Genomic DNA, 18034 nt, shown 5'->3' on the forward strand with positions numbered 1-18034 from the left:
CTGATGTCTTTGTGGTGACACTGGTGTAAACAAACCTACTGTGCTGCCAGTTATATAAAAGAATAGCACAAACAATTGTGTATAGTACATATAACCTGATAATAATAGACAAGTTGCTGGTTTATGTTTAACTATAGTATAATCTTATTTTTATTTTAGCATGGAATCATACTAATATTAAAAAAATTAAAAAGTTTACTGTAAAATAGCATGCCACAGTGTGCCACGGTATGCCAGCACAGCATCAAGCATCTCATGTTTGACCACATCTCTTAATTGCATCAAGTCCCTGTCAAGTGATTGACCTGGACCACCCCAGCTTGGTGTGTGTAAGTGCACTCTGTGGTTTCCCACAGTAATGAAATCGACTCAATGGATGTCTCAGAGTATGTCCCCATTGTTAAGCAATGTATGGCTGTAAATTCCAGAGCACCTTCCTGGTCAGTCCTACTTTACTAGCAATGTGCTCAGGGAAACTGATCTTATACCTTTCATCTTCAATTCCACATCTGCAGAATTTCTGGGTCAATAACAACATGCATCACAGAGTTGTTAAGGACATCAATGTTATGGGCATATTTGTTGTTTAGTATCACTATTAATAGGAGTGATGCATCAAATAGGGGAATAAAGAGTATTCCAGAACTGCTAAAGAAAATGTTAACGGTAAACGCACTGAGCTGGGGCTTAATGGTAGAAGAGCTTCAATGTAGAGTTGACAATTAAAATTGGAAAAGCTTCCCTAAAAACTGAGTATGGGATTTTGAGCAGCTTGCTCTCTCTCCTATGAAGTGCAGACACCAGAAAGCCTATCACAGATAAGTAATAGGTAATGAATGTAGTGAGGAAAGGGTTTTTTTCTTGCTTTCCTTGAGTGATTTAGTCTACTCTCTCAGCTTACAGAGTGACTCAAAGTTTATAGCTTCATGTATTTTTAAAAATTGTTGCTATTGTTGAAAAATCAATAGTTACCTCTTTGACTAGGATGTCTACAAATCAAACTGAGAGACAAGAACCAGCACTGGTAAAGATGTAGGAAAACTGAGCTCTATACACTGCCAATGTGGATGTAAAATGGTGCAGCCTCTTGGTAAAACAATTTGGATAATTCCTCATGAAGTTAAACATGAAGCTATCATGACTCAACAGATCCACTCCTAGGTATACCCCAAGAAAACGGAAAACAGTTGTTCACACAAAAACTTTTGGTAGTCATGGAAGCATTGTATATAATAGCCCCAAAGTGCGAACTACCCAAATGTCCATCAACTAATGAATATGTAAACAAAAGGTAGTAATATCCCACACAATAGCTACTAATGTATGTGAGATTTATTTTGAGGTGATAGAAATATTCTGGAATTAGTGATTTCGGTTGGACAACTTTATGAGTATATTTACAAAAACAACTGATTTTCACAAAAATAAATTTATGGCATGTGAATTAGATTTCAATAAAAAGTTATATATGAGGAAAAAACAATACCCACTTCAATAAATTATATTAAACTAAATTGAAGGCAAATGAAAACCTAGATTTTTAAAGTGCTTTAATGAGCCTACATGAGTTGCTTAATTCTTCTCTGCTTCTTTCTTTTTCTCATCTGGAGGAAGAACAGAGCAACACTTGCCACCCACATTTGTGATTCGACCTGAGTTTATTTTTGAAATGCCTGTGTTTTCTAGCAAAAGGTGATATACAAATTCAAGGTATTATTATGAAGAAAGAGGCAGCATTGAATACCAGATGGCTTTAAATAGAGTCACAATGTGGCAGTGAATCTTAAAAACATATGTGCAGGTATTCCTTTCTCATAGCAGGGGATTGCCTATTTGATGCACCATGGCTCTGAGTGGGTCATCTTTGGGGAAAATCCTGGGTCCTGGGACAGCTGTGCACATCTGCACGCACACACACACACACACACACACACACACACAGCTTTGAAATGCAAGCGTTAGTACTCCAGTTATCACAGAGCCCTGAATATTATACTCTGTTTTCCAAATAGTCCACAAAATTGTCAACTCCAATAACCCTTTAGAAAATAAGGCTGGACAGTCTTCATCTTACTCAGGTAATAGTAAGAGGTGTTAACACCTCTTAATAGCTTAAGAGGTGTTACCCAAATCATGTTTACTGTAATAAAAACAATCTTAATTCCCTTCCTTCAGAATTATTTTAAGGCTATAGACAGAAAGAATAAGATTCTGAAATATAGAAAGGTACCATATCCATTTCCTTCATAGTAAACATTATTGCTTCAACTTCCCATGGAAGGGAGGAGCAGACTAGAGCAGTGCACTGAATCCTCAATCCAAAGAGTCATTTCAAATCATTACTGCTGACCTTGACCTCATCAGGAAATAAATACACTCCTACCAAAAGAGTCCTCCCACTCCTCCTTCAATGATGCACACAGATGATGCTAGGATTCATGACAATGGTGCACTCTCTCTACATCCTTCCTTGGTTCTGTCCTGCCCCTTACCACTGGGCAGGTGCACAAGGGAGAGGGTGCTTGTGCCTTCACACTGAAGAGACACGTGCCTGCAGTTGCTCCTCAGAGTAATCAGTTAAAGGAGAGGTAAAGGTGAAATGCTTGTTAGACAGGAAGGCCCTGAGTCTAGAGACACATTTCCACTTCAGCCCTTCCCTTCCTCCAAATAGCTAAAGAATTCAAAATGATGGATACGCTGACACTGATGGAGAAATGTCCACAAGCAAGGTGAAGTCTAGGATTTGTAACTTTAGGGAAACTTCTCTCTCTCTCTTCTCACATTCCCCTTCTATCCTATTGGAGAAATGTTCACCAACACTGCTTTCTCAGAAATACCATACAGGAAACATTCACCCTTCTCTATCTCTTTTTAACTTTTGTTTCCTTATGGAAATGCAAGTGATGAACAAGCTGACTAGTTAGTTTGCTTTAAATAGAGTCTGGATCCTGCTGCCATCTTGGGGTTTAGGTTTTTACAAATGCCTGTGTTCAGTGATGGTCAGTGTCCTCCCAACCCTCATGAGATAAGCAGACCAAGCACCAGGATTGCAAGTTTGAGATGAGAAGCTGAGGCTGGGGGTAGAGATGGGGGAAAGAGGTATAAGAAGGAGCAATTCTTGATTGTGTGACTTGTACATAGTTTGTGATAGATTAGATTCAGCTGCATTCAACAAAAACAAATAGCATTGATTAAAAAAAAATACGGGTTTACTTTCATTCCCCCACCAAATTTTTGAGGCTAGATAAGATAGGTCTGACTCTGTGCTTTATAATCACCAAGGACAGGATTTTTCTGTTTTCAATTCCATATTCTTGGTAGGTAGCTTCTATTTTCAAGATCACCTCAAGGTTTCAAGGTAGCCACTGCAGCTCTAGACATGACATTCATGTTCCAGGAGTAGAAAAAAAGAAGGGTCCAGAGCAAGGACATACCTCCCAGCTCAATCAGTTCCTCTGGGAACTCCACCCAACAACTTCTGCTTGTATCTCACTGGCCACTGCTAGCTGCCAGGGAGTTTGGAATGTGTAGTCTGTTAGAACAGAGTGCTGACCTGAACAAAATCATATGGGGTCATGATGTGCTACCAAGGAAAGAATGACTTGTTAGTTTCAGGGAACAATCAGATTAGCCACATCTGCTCCTATGGAAGGAGTAGAAGATGGAAGAAGTTAAGAGTCATTGTGAAGTGAAAGCAAAAAGAAATGGCAAAAATTTCTTCTCTATGATATAAAGGTAAGCAGAAAATAAGGAAGTTCACTGAAAAAATAGGACCATCCCTCCATCGAACACCCACGCATTCACATGCACACATATCCATTTTTCCTAAGCAAATTTGAAAAAAAGAACATGGTTATGCAGGAAACCATAACCCTGACCACCTATAAACCTTCTAGTCAAATATTGTTGTGTAAGACTCTGTGTGTGTGTGTGTGTGTGTGTGGTGTGTATATGAGATGGCGTGGTGGTCCTGTTTTATTCAGAGAAAGTCCTCGACTTTCTATTTACTTTTACATGTGTAAATACAGCTTAACTGTACTGAGGTCTCATTATAAAAATTAATAACCCAAGTTAGGACACAGTTTGTTCCTATGCAAGGACATTCCTAAAGAACAGCTGGAGGTCAGCATTTCCTCTGGGTCTTATCACCAAGTTAATGGTTGGAATTAGTGCTGCAAAGTGAACAGTCCATGACAGAACGAGGCTGTCCTGTGGAGGCCAAGCTTTAGGGAACAATGGGATAAAGACAGACCAGACAGGGCAGGCCATCCGGAACACTGCCCAGAAAAATTCCCAGCACCTCTGCCAGCTCCCGAACTGCCCGCATAGGGGGATTTCTGCTGTTACACAATCAGCTGGTTTATCTCGCCTGCATGGCATGGTTAGAGAAGACTGTTTAGGGGCCAGCTAAACCAGCCTCTCCAGCTGCTGAAATAGCAGCTTTCTTAAATATAAAGTTTTAAAAAAAACAACATTAAAGCTTGTGCTGTTGGTTGTCTTTTTCCAGAAAATGATGCATTGTATCATAAACAAAGAATAAAAACGATTTCTAGGAGGAAATATGGTAGGAAATCATTATGACACCCTTTGGAGGAGGCAAGGAGGCCCTTTCATGACCTTTGTTCTAGAGTTAAGGGAAGATTGCATTTTCACTCTTAATATAGACACACTGAAATGTCATTATTGGAAGTGAGATGCATACACACACATGCATGTGCAAAATCTGACCCATTTAAAATGGGTCAGATTTTAAAATGCATGGGCAAAAATTGTTTGGTTATACATTCACAGTGGGTGATGTTTGTTTCTTACATGACACAAACACATGGATGTATATAATAATTTTATCTTAAGAAAATTCAGTCAACAGATTTTGAAGTTGTATTTATTACTCCCATTGGTTTTCAATGACTGTTAACCTGGGTGTTTTCAGTGTCAGTTTCTGAACTCAGGGTTATATTATTATAGTCATAATAGGGGAAATCCTGCTTGCATGTGCATCAGGGTCCTCAGAGGCTATAATTGCTAATATAAATTTTTAAAAATCTTACAGAGCCATCCATCTTTGATAACACATGCTATGTGCAAAATGTTGCAAGGTGTTGTCTTGCAAATATTTCCTTAACCATATTCTATTACTAGTATCTGTCTTCTGAGCTGCTCAGAAAAGGGAAGAGGAAATCCATCTCCTTTCATTGTGTCAATCATTGACAACTATAGCAGGCCAGCTTGCTCTTATGTCTATGGGTAGGAAGTTCCACACCATGAGATTCTGGGATCACCTCGAAAGACAACTGGGCTGACCCAGCCCAGGCCCTGGAATTCCCTTAATTCTTCTAGAGGCTAGCAAGAAGTTGTGCTCTCAAGTTCATCCTGGTTGTATCCAAGATCATCCTCAGGCATAAGTGAACTAGCCAAAGCATAGAATCCAGCATATCACAAGTTTTTTTTCTCTGCACTTGGCTAAGTCCCAACCACCCATTTGCAAAAAGAGTGATTTGTGCAAATGCTGTCTCATGCATCATATCAGCAGTTTGATTACTTTCAAGAGCTGCCCCACCTCTAAAACACATTCTCAAGGGAATCCAGCAGCACCAACTCAGCAACACCAGAGAGGTGTGGTGAGTGCTAGGGTTTAGATTTGTCTGCAACTGATTTAGAATTTGCTTTTTGACACAGGAATGCCAGAAAGTGGCCTGCAGCCTGGATGAAGGTGAACAAGGCTGTCAGTAGCAGAAAACAGCATTCTCCTTCTTCCCTGCAACCAAGTTGTCAGTAGCCAGTTCAGAGCACAAAATGAGAAAAGCACCCTGTCTTTCTCTTTCAACTAGAGTGACTTCAATAGTTATCTTCCAGGAAATGCATTTTAAAATTGATCTCTCTGGGACTGAGATAAGCTGGCTTTACTCAAATGGGCTAGGACCTCTTAATAGAGGTCGAGCACTTTATAATTGGTTTCACCTCTTAATAGATGTGCGACCCTGATAAAGTTTTAAAATTTCTCTAAACCTTAATTTTTCCCATCTTTAAAATGGAAGTCTTACTGGTATTGCAATTTTAAGGGGAAAATTATCTTCATACAGTCCTAAGACAAAGAATAGAACTTCTGATGAATGTTGTGTTTCCTTATCACCCCTCAGGAAGAATATCATGGGTAGATCAGAAGATAATATTAGTAACTGTAGCATGCCTTACAAGACCAAGTTTTACCCCTGACATCAAACTGCATATGAAATTGATCTTAAATAAGAATCACATGGAAGTCTGTCTTAAAGCACAGTATCTTCCCATCCCAGGAAATGTGAATTTAAAAAGTTTTGGCGGGCATCTGTATTTTAACAATCTTACCCATGATTTTGACCCTGGATATCCACAAGATAAGGGGTATGAAAAATAGTCATTTTGATTCACTCTGATAACTTTACCATTTAGATTAAAAGATACATCTGAAGAGTTAATAAAATTTTACAAACCTTAGTTTTTAAACCTCTGTGTAGACATTGCCTGAATCCCTCAGTGCTTCTATTTAGCTAAGGCAAAAAGTAGAAACTGTAAAACTTTCTGACATTTGCAGGTGATAAAATTCTAGTTCAAATGTCATGGCTCTCCATGAAACCACCTGAAAATGGCCTCTTCCCTTGCAGGACTCATCAATTTTGGCAAATTGTACTTAGATTCATTACATGCAAAGACCCAGCAATTATGAGCTTCCTGAGGGAGAGACTCCACCATAAGCTTATCGCCTCCCTCCTGCAACTTAGTACTAGGTACACAGTGAGCATTCCTAAGTGCATGCTAATTTTTGCTATGTTGTAAGTTTCTCAAAGTAAATCATACTTACTTAAGAAAAATTTTGAAATAGATAAGATTTACATATAATTACTGGTAACATTTTGAAATATTTGTTTGAATTTGCAGATATATTAACCCTTTAAGATATTTTCTAGTATCAAGTTATTTCTCTTGGGAAGGAAAAGTACAGTAACTTGCTTAGAAATTTACTCTAGCCTATTTTATAAATACCTTCCCCTCTGTTTTGCTGTGTAGCTGTTTTTAAATGGATTGGCACTGGATGAATGATCAGCAGTTTCTTATACAAACATTCGAAGACACCAAACACACACAATTATAAAACTCTACATTCATTTAGTAAATACTTGATTACTCTTTCTTAGCAGGCAATACTATAAAACACAAAAGACACAACCAACTTGCCTCCTGCTGAAATGCCAGGAGGGGACTTTCTCCTGAAGAGTTCAGGGAACTGGCAATTGTGTCCTGAATTGCCACTGGTTACAAGAGGAAGAGAGCAGCAAGCAACATGCCAACAGCTGCGAGAGGAGAGAAGGCTTCTGAATTGGGAAACTCACAGTCTTTGGAGAAAACAAATACAGAAACAATTAATTACCAAGTTAGAGGGAAAATGCCATGTTAAACAATGACCTACCTGTTATGGGAAGTAGGAAAGAACCGCCTGGGGTCACTTTCTACATATTGGAAAACATTTGATCTGAGTCTTGAAGGATGAATAGGAGTTCACCCAGAGTATCCCTAGGTAGAGGTGTTAGGTTGATGGAGATTGTTTTTCAAAATAGGCTCTGAATCTATGATTTATGAACCCATGCAAGAGTGAAGCCTCAGCAGTTGCTATCAGCCCAGCTGATACATTTAGACCACATGAAACCTAGTTATGCTCATGGCAATGTGGGGAGCAGGATGTCCAATTTAACAGGAAAGAAAGAAGAACACACAAAATAGGATTTATTCATTTTCCCTAATAAAGACTAAGTCTCTTCATGTGTGCTTGTTAATTCATGAACTTTTCAATTCATATTCCAAGGACTCATCCTGCTGTTTTGAAAAATGTGTTACAGATAATCTGCAGGATTTTATTTAGGCCACACGACCTTAATTTTTATTTCTGCCTCTCTCAGCTCAATGTCGAATCATTTGTTGGAGGCTTAAATTGGATATTTAATTAGATTATTTACCGACACCTAGTGGCAAAGATTGGAATCGAGGGCTATTTCAACTCTTTCGTTTGTGCCTCTGTTTTCATGCTTTGGTCCAAGGCGACCCTCATAGTCAAAACTCTCTCTTCAACCCATCTCATCCAAATGATACCAAAGCAAAGCCATGCAAGCTGTTTGGTCTGAAAACTAATTAGAGACAGGAAAAGTGAAAGAGAAGAATAAGGGAGGAAAAGATGCAAAGGGATGGGATGGAATCACAGAAGAGCAGATCAGCAATAATTGGTAAACGGCTCAATGTTTCTGTCTTTTCCACTTAGATTTGAAAAGTTAGAATGACATGGCTAAGGTGATTTCGACATCCAAGACATACCTACGTTTATATTTTTTAAAAAAATGAAAAGAGATCATTTTATTGACATGAATTATAAAAGTCTTTCCCATTTCTCAGTTTCTGTTTCCTCAATCCCTGACCTATTTACCTTATCATGTCAATTTCTATTTCCTCCACTAAATGGATCTGATTAATCTATGAGTTAGTGTTGACTTGCTCCTTCAGCATGCACTATCAAAAATCAGTGAATCAACCAAAGTCACAAAAAGAAAAAGAAATATGGCCATTAATATATTAATTTTTAAAATATTCAAAGCATACTAGAAGACAATGTGTTTACATGTGGCAGCTTTAAGTGAGTGGAAAAGGCCAATCCCAAACAAATTCCATGTAAGAGTTTCCAGGAAAATCATAGGAGAAACTATTGCCATAAAGCTTTGTTAAAAACAGGACAATGCTAAGAGACTGGACTCAAACTAAAACAGCTTTTTAAGAATGCAAAAAAGTGAACCCACAACTCTCAACATGACTCTGGAGAAGCTAATAAAGCAGTGGTATTTATTACATAATAATATACGAAAAACTTTTAAATGCATTTATCTCAGTAAAAAACCAAACATGCAATGAGGGAGGTGCTTTAGTAATATCATTTTCCAGTTGAAGAAACTGAAACTCAAAGAGAACCAAGTTCTGGCAAAATGTCGGAGTTGATAGGTGGTAGAGCTAAAATTTGAACCCAGCTCTGACTGGAGCAGTCAAGTTCTTAAATACTCAGGAGGATCTGCTGAGCAGATTGACATTGTCTAGAGCTTCATATGGATAAGAATAGAAGGGAGGAACTAAAAAGGTTTCAGTTGAAACATAATTACTCACCCTTAGAGGGGTAGGAACCGGATCTCCAGTCTCTGTCCCAAGCCTGAGCTCCATTAAACATCATCAGTATCAACATGCAGGGAATCAAATCCCATGGCAGGTGGGAGGCAGTCTAAATATAAGCTGCCCTCAACTTTATACTAGTACTTGGGTCATGGTTTCCAGTAACCTATCTACGTGAAGTGTCATCTCCAGGGATCTAGAATTATGAGACTCAAGGTTTGAAACAGAGAGGAAGAGGAAAGGAATGGACTGGAACCAGCATCACCAGCCCACAAATTATCAAGCTGACTTGGGCTTCACTAGGCAGAAGATCATTATAAGAGTCCAGCCCATAAAACAACAAGTACATGAGGGCTGGCATGAAAGTGATTTAGTGGGCACCTATGTGAGTCTGTTTCTAAAACCCCAAGATACTAAGCCTATCACAGCAAGACTAATACCATCTACTACCTGTTGATGAGGTGTAGCATCTACTGGTCTCCCAGTCCTGGTGAAATAGTCCAGAAGGATATGATAGGGCAGAGTCTGAATTAACAGTGAAGGAGTCAGTCCCTGCAACTGAGAAGGACCAAGGGAAACAGAATATCAGTGAGGATGCTTGGTGTTTTATCCTGGATTTCCAAAAAGAAAAAAAAAAAAAACCATGAAACATGACTTTAGAATGATATGGGAGATTTAGGTGGAGGTGGGGAGTATAATAGAACCATTGTAAGATGTCTTTAAATAATACCTATATAAAAGTCCTTATTTTAAGGAAGCCATCTATTCACTTGAATTTTCAACAATTAGTACTCAAAATGTACCATATTAGCACCACATAGCAATATAACTGGATGCCAAAAAATAGGACCTGCAATTTTATCATTTTTAAGAGCAAATCTTTACACATATATTGCTTTAATGTCCTATGCTTGGTGGCATAATTTTGAATTTTAGGTGTGCACACTGCAGTGGCTTTTATTCATATTATGACTGCCTATAAAATGTAAGACAACCTCAAATTTGTCTTTTCTTTTTTGTGTACTGCGGATATAATTCAGGGTCACTTTACTATTGAGCCACATCCCCAGCCCTCTTTATTTTTAATTTTGAGGCAGGTTCTCACTAAGTTGCTTAAGGCCTCGTTAAATTGCTGAGGCTGGCTTTCCTGCTGCAGCTGCCCAAGTCTCTGGGATTACAGGCATGCACCACAGTGACTGTCTATCTTGTCCTTAAATTCTAGAAATCTCTTTATTAATTGAGAATATCAAGTAATTTGATACCAAGTAAATAAAATTTTAACTCAAATTTATAGCCTTCATTTTTCTGAATACTCTAAAACAGAGATATCATTCACTTTATTTCTTCCAGGTATGCATACTAGCTATATCTTAGGCATTTTGTAAAATAATAAACAAGGATAGCAAACACAGGCACATTAATACTTAATAGACCTACTTTCAAGTGGAGCCTGTTCCCCAAATGATAATGAATAAATAGTAATAATTTATTAAACAGTTTTGGTAAAAAGGTTAATGATTACAAGTGATTAAATGTTAAAACAAAACAGACATTACATTATATAGATATTTAATATCAATCCTGAAATCTCCTTTCCAGCAACAGATGTTATTGTTTTATTTGCTCAGAATGAAGTTTAACCTGTTATTCCTTACCCTGGAGTTATTTTGAGTGAAAACTTGCTCAGCGGAATGAAAATATGCAGCTGAAGTATTTTTAAAATGAAAGCAATAAAATTTTTTAAAATTAGTGTGTAAATCTGCTATGAGACACATCAAAATACAATGGGTTGTACCTCGATGGGAATGATGGATACATCAATAATGATGGTGCAAGTGGAGAAAATGTTCAGGGTAGAATCAAAGTGGGGGGCACCTCAGTGTTTAAAATTCTTTCAGCTAGGTTGCATGTTTTAATTTTTCATAACATGTTGGGAAAAGGAATAAAGAGGAAATAAAATAAAACAATTTTATACTGAAACTATCACTGCACGAGTTTTCCTCAAAATTTTTTACTTTGGCTATTATCAAAGAATATAAGAAAAAAACATAAAGAGTTTCAAGAGATCTTTCATAATCCTAAAAATACATCAGTACAAAAATTCTATCTTATGAAAAAAAGGCATTTTAAATCTCTCTCTCTCTTTCTCTCTCTCTCTCTCTCTCTCTCTCTATATATATATATATATATATATATATACACACACACACACACACACACGCATATCCTGAAAATTTCTTTAAGCTATAGATAAATTTAAGTTTTTTGAGGTTTTATATAGACACAAAATTATCTTGAAATCTTATATATACTCATATATGTATGTTCATATGTATCTGTATGTGTAATAGAAGATGTAGAGAATGAAGAAAAGTTGGAAAATAAGAGAATGAAACCATGAAGGAGATTGAAAAATTTTAAACATATCTTAGACAAGATTTAGTCATTTTAGGTTAGAAAAACAACCAAAATAAGTTCTGCCTGATATATGCTGAAGAAAACCCAGAATGGATGATTTTATAACTATAATTTACGCAGGATGAACATCAGTGTGTGTGTTCTATGCTTCTATAAGAAAGGACTACTGGGGTCAGAGGGATTTAATATGCATTTGTCTTCCATAGCTAGGAATCAGAACTACTGCTGATGTGGCTCTCAACAAAGACAAACTCTGAGATGTTCACTCTCCTACGATCCAGATTTGGGTTCAATCGGTCTGGGATGAAACAGGCATCTGTATTGTTTTAACCAGAGGAGATCCCCAGGCACAGCTGGCTCTGAGTACTATCGCCTAACCCTTTAAGATACAGACAGCAAATTCTTAGTCATGAGATCAGCAGACCTACAAATTTCTCTTTAAATTATTAGTCCTAGCTGTGGTCTCCTCCCATTTTGCTCAGCTCTGTTCTGTTAGTTGAAAGGATGTTATTTTCTCCAAGGTTCCAATAAACCATCATTTCACTCTTAAAAAAATACATTTATAAGATCTAATTGTAGTTTTTCTTCTTTGAAGAAGGCTTAAGGAAGTAGACAAGGGGAGATTGGTCTAGTAGAGCTTGCAAAGCGGACTGGCAGAGGATATAAACAGGTAGGGAGAATGGAGGAGAAAGGTGATACCAACTCATACGATCCTAATAGGATATTGTTAGTCAGCTTTTCATCACTGTAACCAAAATACCTGACAAGAACAACTGAAAGGAGAAAAAGTTTACTTGGGCTCTAGGTTTCAGTGGTTGAGTCTCTGGTCATCCAATTTCATTCCTCTGGGCCAGAGGTGAGACAGAACATTATAGTAGAAGGGAGTGAAAAAGGAAAGCTCTTCAGATCATGGCAACCTGGAAGAAGTGGAGGGTGAGGGGGAATCAGGGGACAAGATATAGTCCCTGAGAGCATGTCCCCATGACACCTCCTCTAGACATATCCTACCTGCCCCTATGTGAGCACCCAATAGTACAGTGGTCCTTGATTAGGTCACAGCTCTCATGATTTAATCATTCTCCCTCTGAATATTTCTGTATTAACTCAGGAGCTTTGGGGGAACATCTCATATCTAAACCATAACAGATATTTTTATCTTTATCCTTTTGAATAACTTTTCAAAGATTTGAAGTAGAATATCATCAGCTAGTCAGGTTCATAGGGTAAAGTGTGATCACAAAATTCCAGTGGTTTGTGACTACTATCCCACCATAATTATTAATGTCTCATTTTACATTTTTAAAAATATATTGTTTCAGTTGTAGTTGGACACAACACCTTCACTTTATTTTTATGTGGTGCTGAGGATCAAACCCAGGTCCTTGCACATGCTAGGCAAGCACTCTACCACTGAGCCCCAAACCCAGCCCCTCTTTTCACTTTTTTAAAAGTAACCAGGTCCAATCAATTGTACATTTGGAGAAATAAAACTTTATTAAAACAAAATAAATAAATAAATAAAAACTAAACTGGACACTAGATAAACTATATGGTCTTCCTAAGTTTAAGGGAAAGTGTTCAGAGGATCAGACTACAAATATAGACTTGGCAAGTTTCTTAACCTTACTTCCTTAGTGAATTTTAAGTTTCTTTTTCAACACACACACACACACACACACACACACACACACAAACACTCATGGAGAGAGAGAGACAGAGGGTGCAATATAAAAATTTCAAACTCTTAACCAATTTAAACTTTTCCCTTTTCCTCATTTGCATCTGTTTCATGCTTGGGTACCTGCTGCAGGGAAGTGGAGCATAGCATGCCACTTAAGGTTCTGTAGCAGAGAAATCTTGAAATACAATGGCTTAATGCAGTGAAAATTTAGTTTTTCTCATTAAAAAAAATAGAATCAGTTGTAATAGGGTGGGGAAAATGTGATATTGGGAGATAGTATTGTGCTTGATTGGTAGGTAGTGTGCTTTGCTCCACCCAGTCACTCAAGGAACCAAAAATGCCAGAGGGTCAGCTATCTTTAATAACATGAATGCTCTTTGGTATCGGCTGCATCCAAAGAGAACTAATGAGATTTCAGTTAATTCAGTCAAGTAAAAAGTTTTTGCTCCATCTCGCCTCTCCTTTCCCTAATTTTAATTCTGAAAGAACTAAGTTCAGATCTGTGAATGAGGAATAAGAGTAGAAGAGTGAGATAAATAAATGGAGAAGCACCAGTCAGGTGTGATAGAGATAGCTAGCAGTCCACCATGGGATGCAATGTGGATTGTGTGGTCTTAGTCTGAGCTTCCCCAGGAGTAGATACTGAAATAAGTGTTTGAATAAAAATAGCTTTTATCTGGGAGGCAATTCTAAGCAACCATTAGGGAGTAGAGAAATGTAATGGGGAAGGTAAACCAGACAAAAGAGTTTACACAGGTTACTACAAGGACAACTGGAATCTAGTCCTGCTGGGAAACGGTATAGAACGCAGACTTCAATCTTATCTCATGCAGGCAGAGTGCTTATCATCAACTCCATCATTATTGGTTTGGGGTTGTTTTTTTAATTTCTAGAGGAGCTGATCTCCTGGTGTTTCTAGCCTGCCATACATATGGGCAAAGAAGAATCCAGTGACTGGAGAAAGAAATTCAGGTGCTAGCAGTTTGATATGTGTTGGTGTACAATTACATAGTAAGGACTGAGGAGGGCACATGGGTAGGATATTTGTAGTATCTGCTATACCCTGAATATCAACATCCAACTTACAGAAGTGGAGGTGCAAGAATTAGGAAGATTTTGTGGAGGTAAACGTGGTCCAGGATAGCAAGTAACAAACGTCACTTTCACCCACATTCCACTTGGCATAACTCAGTCATATGCCCCCATCTAGGTGCAAGGTCATTGCCTTTGGTAAAGCTTATCCAAAGTGGGTAGTAATTTTCCCGCATGAAATACTTGTGGAAAGAAGCACAATCCATGGTGGCCTGCTGGCTGTCTCTACCACAGCTGGCTACTGCTTCTCCTATTCATCTTGCTCTTCTACTCTTCTTTCCTCATTCACTCATCTGCACTTAGTTTCTTCAGGGTTGAAATTGGAGGAAAAAGAGGAATTATATGGCAGAAAACAAAAACGGAAAGACTTGATTGGTTTAATCAAAGTCTGTCATTAATGTTCTCTGGATGTGGCATCGAACCCTGACTTTGTCTCCACAGAGTAATGTTGCAGGCTATTCAGAGTTCCCATTGCTAGTGATTTCTTGCCTTCAGTTTCCTTCATGTGGGCTCTAATCTCTCTGGGAGTCTCAAAAGTCTAAGTTTCTGGTTGCTGGCGGTCCCTCCTCTGTTGAAGTTACCTTGCACAAATGGCCAATGTCTTGAGAACAGGTCCCTCATGAGGAACCATCCATCCCTTCTGTGTGATCCATGTCAGGCTTATTGGCATTTGGACAACTGGCTCATATTCACCACCCAAAGAGCAGCTGACTATCTACAAGTTAAGTTTTCTTTTCTTTTTGGGAGGTTGGGGGGTGTGGCACCATGAGTCCTCAGGGACCATATGCCAAGCCCTTCTAAGTGGCCGGGTTTGGGGGTTTTCTTGTTGGGGGTACCCTCTTCATTTTACTTGTATTGTTTTGAAGCCCCTCTTAATTGGTTTTGGTCAAGAGAAAACTCAACTCCTGCCCTCCTGCCCACACCCAGAAAAAATTCTGTGGCAACTCTCAGCACCTGGACCCCTCTCCTCAAAGAGAACCTCCCTACCACCTGCTGCTGCTTTTCCTGATTGAAACCACAAGGTTCCATGAAAAGGAAAGCTTTAACTTTCTGCCTTTCTCTCTGCCTGGAATCTGACTCTACTTGAGGTGCAATGGACATTTGGTGACATGAGCAAAAGGCCCAAAGACAAAAGCTACAGATTATTGTTTTCCTCAGCTTTTTTTTTTTTGCCACTTGTTATGATTCAGATATTAGGTGTTCTCCAAAAGCTCATGTGTGAGACAATGCAAAAAGGCTTAGAGATGGAATTATGGGGTTATAAGAATCCCTCTACCTCTACCTCTACCTCTACCTCTCCAAGGATTTTACCTTATTCACTGTTGAATCCTTTAAGCTTGACAAAGTACCAGGGACTATGCTAAGTGCTCAATAAGTAATTCTCAAATTAATATGTTAACTACATCCTTGTATCCCTCTCCCTCTCCCCTTTCTGATCATCATGTCTCCAACTACTTCTCTCTACCACACTCTTCCTCCATGATGTTCTGCCTCATCTTGTGCCCAGAGGAATAGAGCCAGCTGTCTATGGACTGATATCTTTGAAATCGTGAGTCCCCAAATAAACTTTTCTTTCTTAAAATTGTCCTTGTCAGGTCTTTTTTGGTCACAGGAGCAAAAAAGTTGACTAAAACATCACTGTGACTAAAGACCTGACAAGAACAATCTGAAAGGAGGAAAAGTTTATTTGGCACTCACAGTTTCAGAGGTGTCAGTCCATAGACAGCCAACTCCATGCTTCTGTGCCAAAGTGAGGCAGAACACCATGGTAGAGGAGTCTGGTGAAGGAAAGCAGCCTGAAAATCAGAAAGCAGGGAGAGCTCTGGCCCATGGGGGACAAAATACAAAAACCAAATTCACACCTCTAGTGATCCACCCCTCCAGCCACACCCTGCCTGCCTAGAGTTACCACCCAGTTAATCCCTTCAACTGGACCAATGCACTGATTAGGTTAAGACTCTCGTAATCCTATCATTTCACCTCTGTACCTCCTCGCATTGTCTCACACATGAGCTTTCAGGGGGAACGCCTCATGTCTAAGCCATAAATAATGATGAAACATCAAACCAGTTCCTTGATGGTTCATTGAGCAACAGAAAGTACTCCAGGATCTGTTGGTCACTGGAGTTCTTATATGAGACGAAAAGTAATTCCCTAATCTTATACTGAGATAAAAGAAATGAAAGGAATAAGTTCACAGCCTGGAAAATGAAGCATCCTATTCACAAGTAACATAATAGAAACAAAAGAACTGAAGTGTGCTTTTGGTTTGCTCTATTTTATTATATTTGTCCAGAAGGATGATTTTTCAACTGGAAATATATATATATATATCTATCTTTAAGTCTATTGATATGATGAATTACATTTATTGATTTCTGTATGTTAAATCAAACTTGCATCCCTGGGATGAACTCCACTTGTTTTAATATATATATGGTAAAAAGCATTTTTTGGAGCAAGTTGAAGAAACCAGAGTTAGTGGCATTGTAAAGAAACACTCAGTTGCCTCGTATAAGATAAAGTGTCTGGGGGAATTATATCACAAAATACACAGGAACAGACAGATACAACCACAGAACTAGTCTCCAGGGAGAACTCAATAGGAAGCTGACCCATTAATGAACCTTCGCCTGTGGTTTCCTCTGTCAGCTTAGTTTACAAAGTCCTACTTCATCTGACTCATCTGTATAATTACCACTTATACCTCTGGGCTCAGATGAGGAAGCATCTTCTCCAGGAAATCTGTCCTGGCTCCCAGAGGATGCAAAGCTACTGCTACAGGTGTCCTGAGCATGCTGATCACAGGGCCCTCAAAAGACTCATCATCAGAGCCTGCTGGTAAAGCATCAGTGAGAGGATTCTACCTTATTCACTGTTGAATCCTTTAAGCTTGACAGAGTACCAGGGACTATGCTAAGTGCTCAAAAAGCAATTCTCAAATTAATAAGTTAACTACATCCTTGTATCCTTCTTGATCCCATCTCACAGAAGAGTTTTCCTGCTCTGAGCCCAAAGATAAATGGACCTTTTTTTCTGGGGAGGAATCATTGTTATTTGAATAGTAGAATATTGAGATACCTTGGGAAGGAGGTATAAAAATACATTGTATTAAAAAAAATGCTTCTTGAGAGAAAGAGAGAGAAAAATTAAATTACTAAAATTTATGATGAGAAAGGAAATATCACAACAGGCACTACTGAAATACAGATGAGAATCAGAAACTATATTGAAAATTTATACTCTAATAAAATAAAAAATGTTGGAGACATTGACAAATTTCCACAGATATATGACCTACCCAAATTGAATCAGGAGGACCTAGGAAATTTAAACAGATCAATTTTAAGCAATGGAATTGAAGATGCCATCAAAAGCCTACCAACAAAGAAAAGCCCAGGACCAAACAGATTCTCATCCAAGTTCTATTAGATCTTCAAAGAAGAACTTACACCAATTCTCCTCAAGTTATTCCATGAAATAGAAAAAGAGGGAACCCTTCCAAACTCATTCTATGAAGCTAGAATCCTCTTGATACTGAAACCAGACAAAGATACATCAAAGAAAGAAAAGTTCGGATCAGTATCCCTGATGAACATAGATGCAAAAAAAATATTAATAAAATATTGGCAAATTGCACACAAAAACATATTAAAAATAGTG

The sequence above is a fragment of the Callospermophilus lateralis genome, chromosome 4, assembly GCF_048772815.1.
Source record: "Callospermophilus lateralis isolate mCalLat2 chromosome 4, mCalLat2.hap1, whole genome shotgun sequence".
NCBI lineage: Eukaryota > Metazoa > Chordata > Mammalia > Rodentia > Sciuridae > Callospermophilus > Callospermophilus lateralis.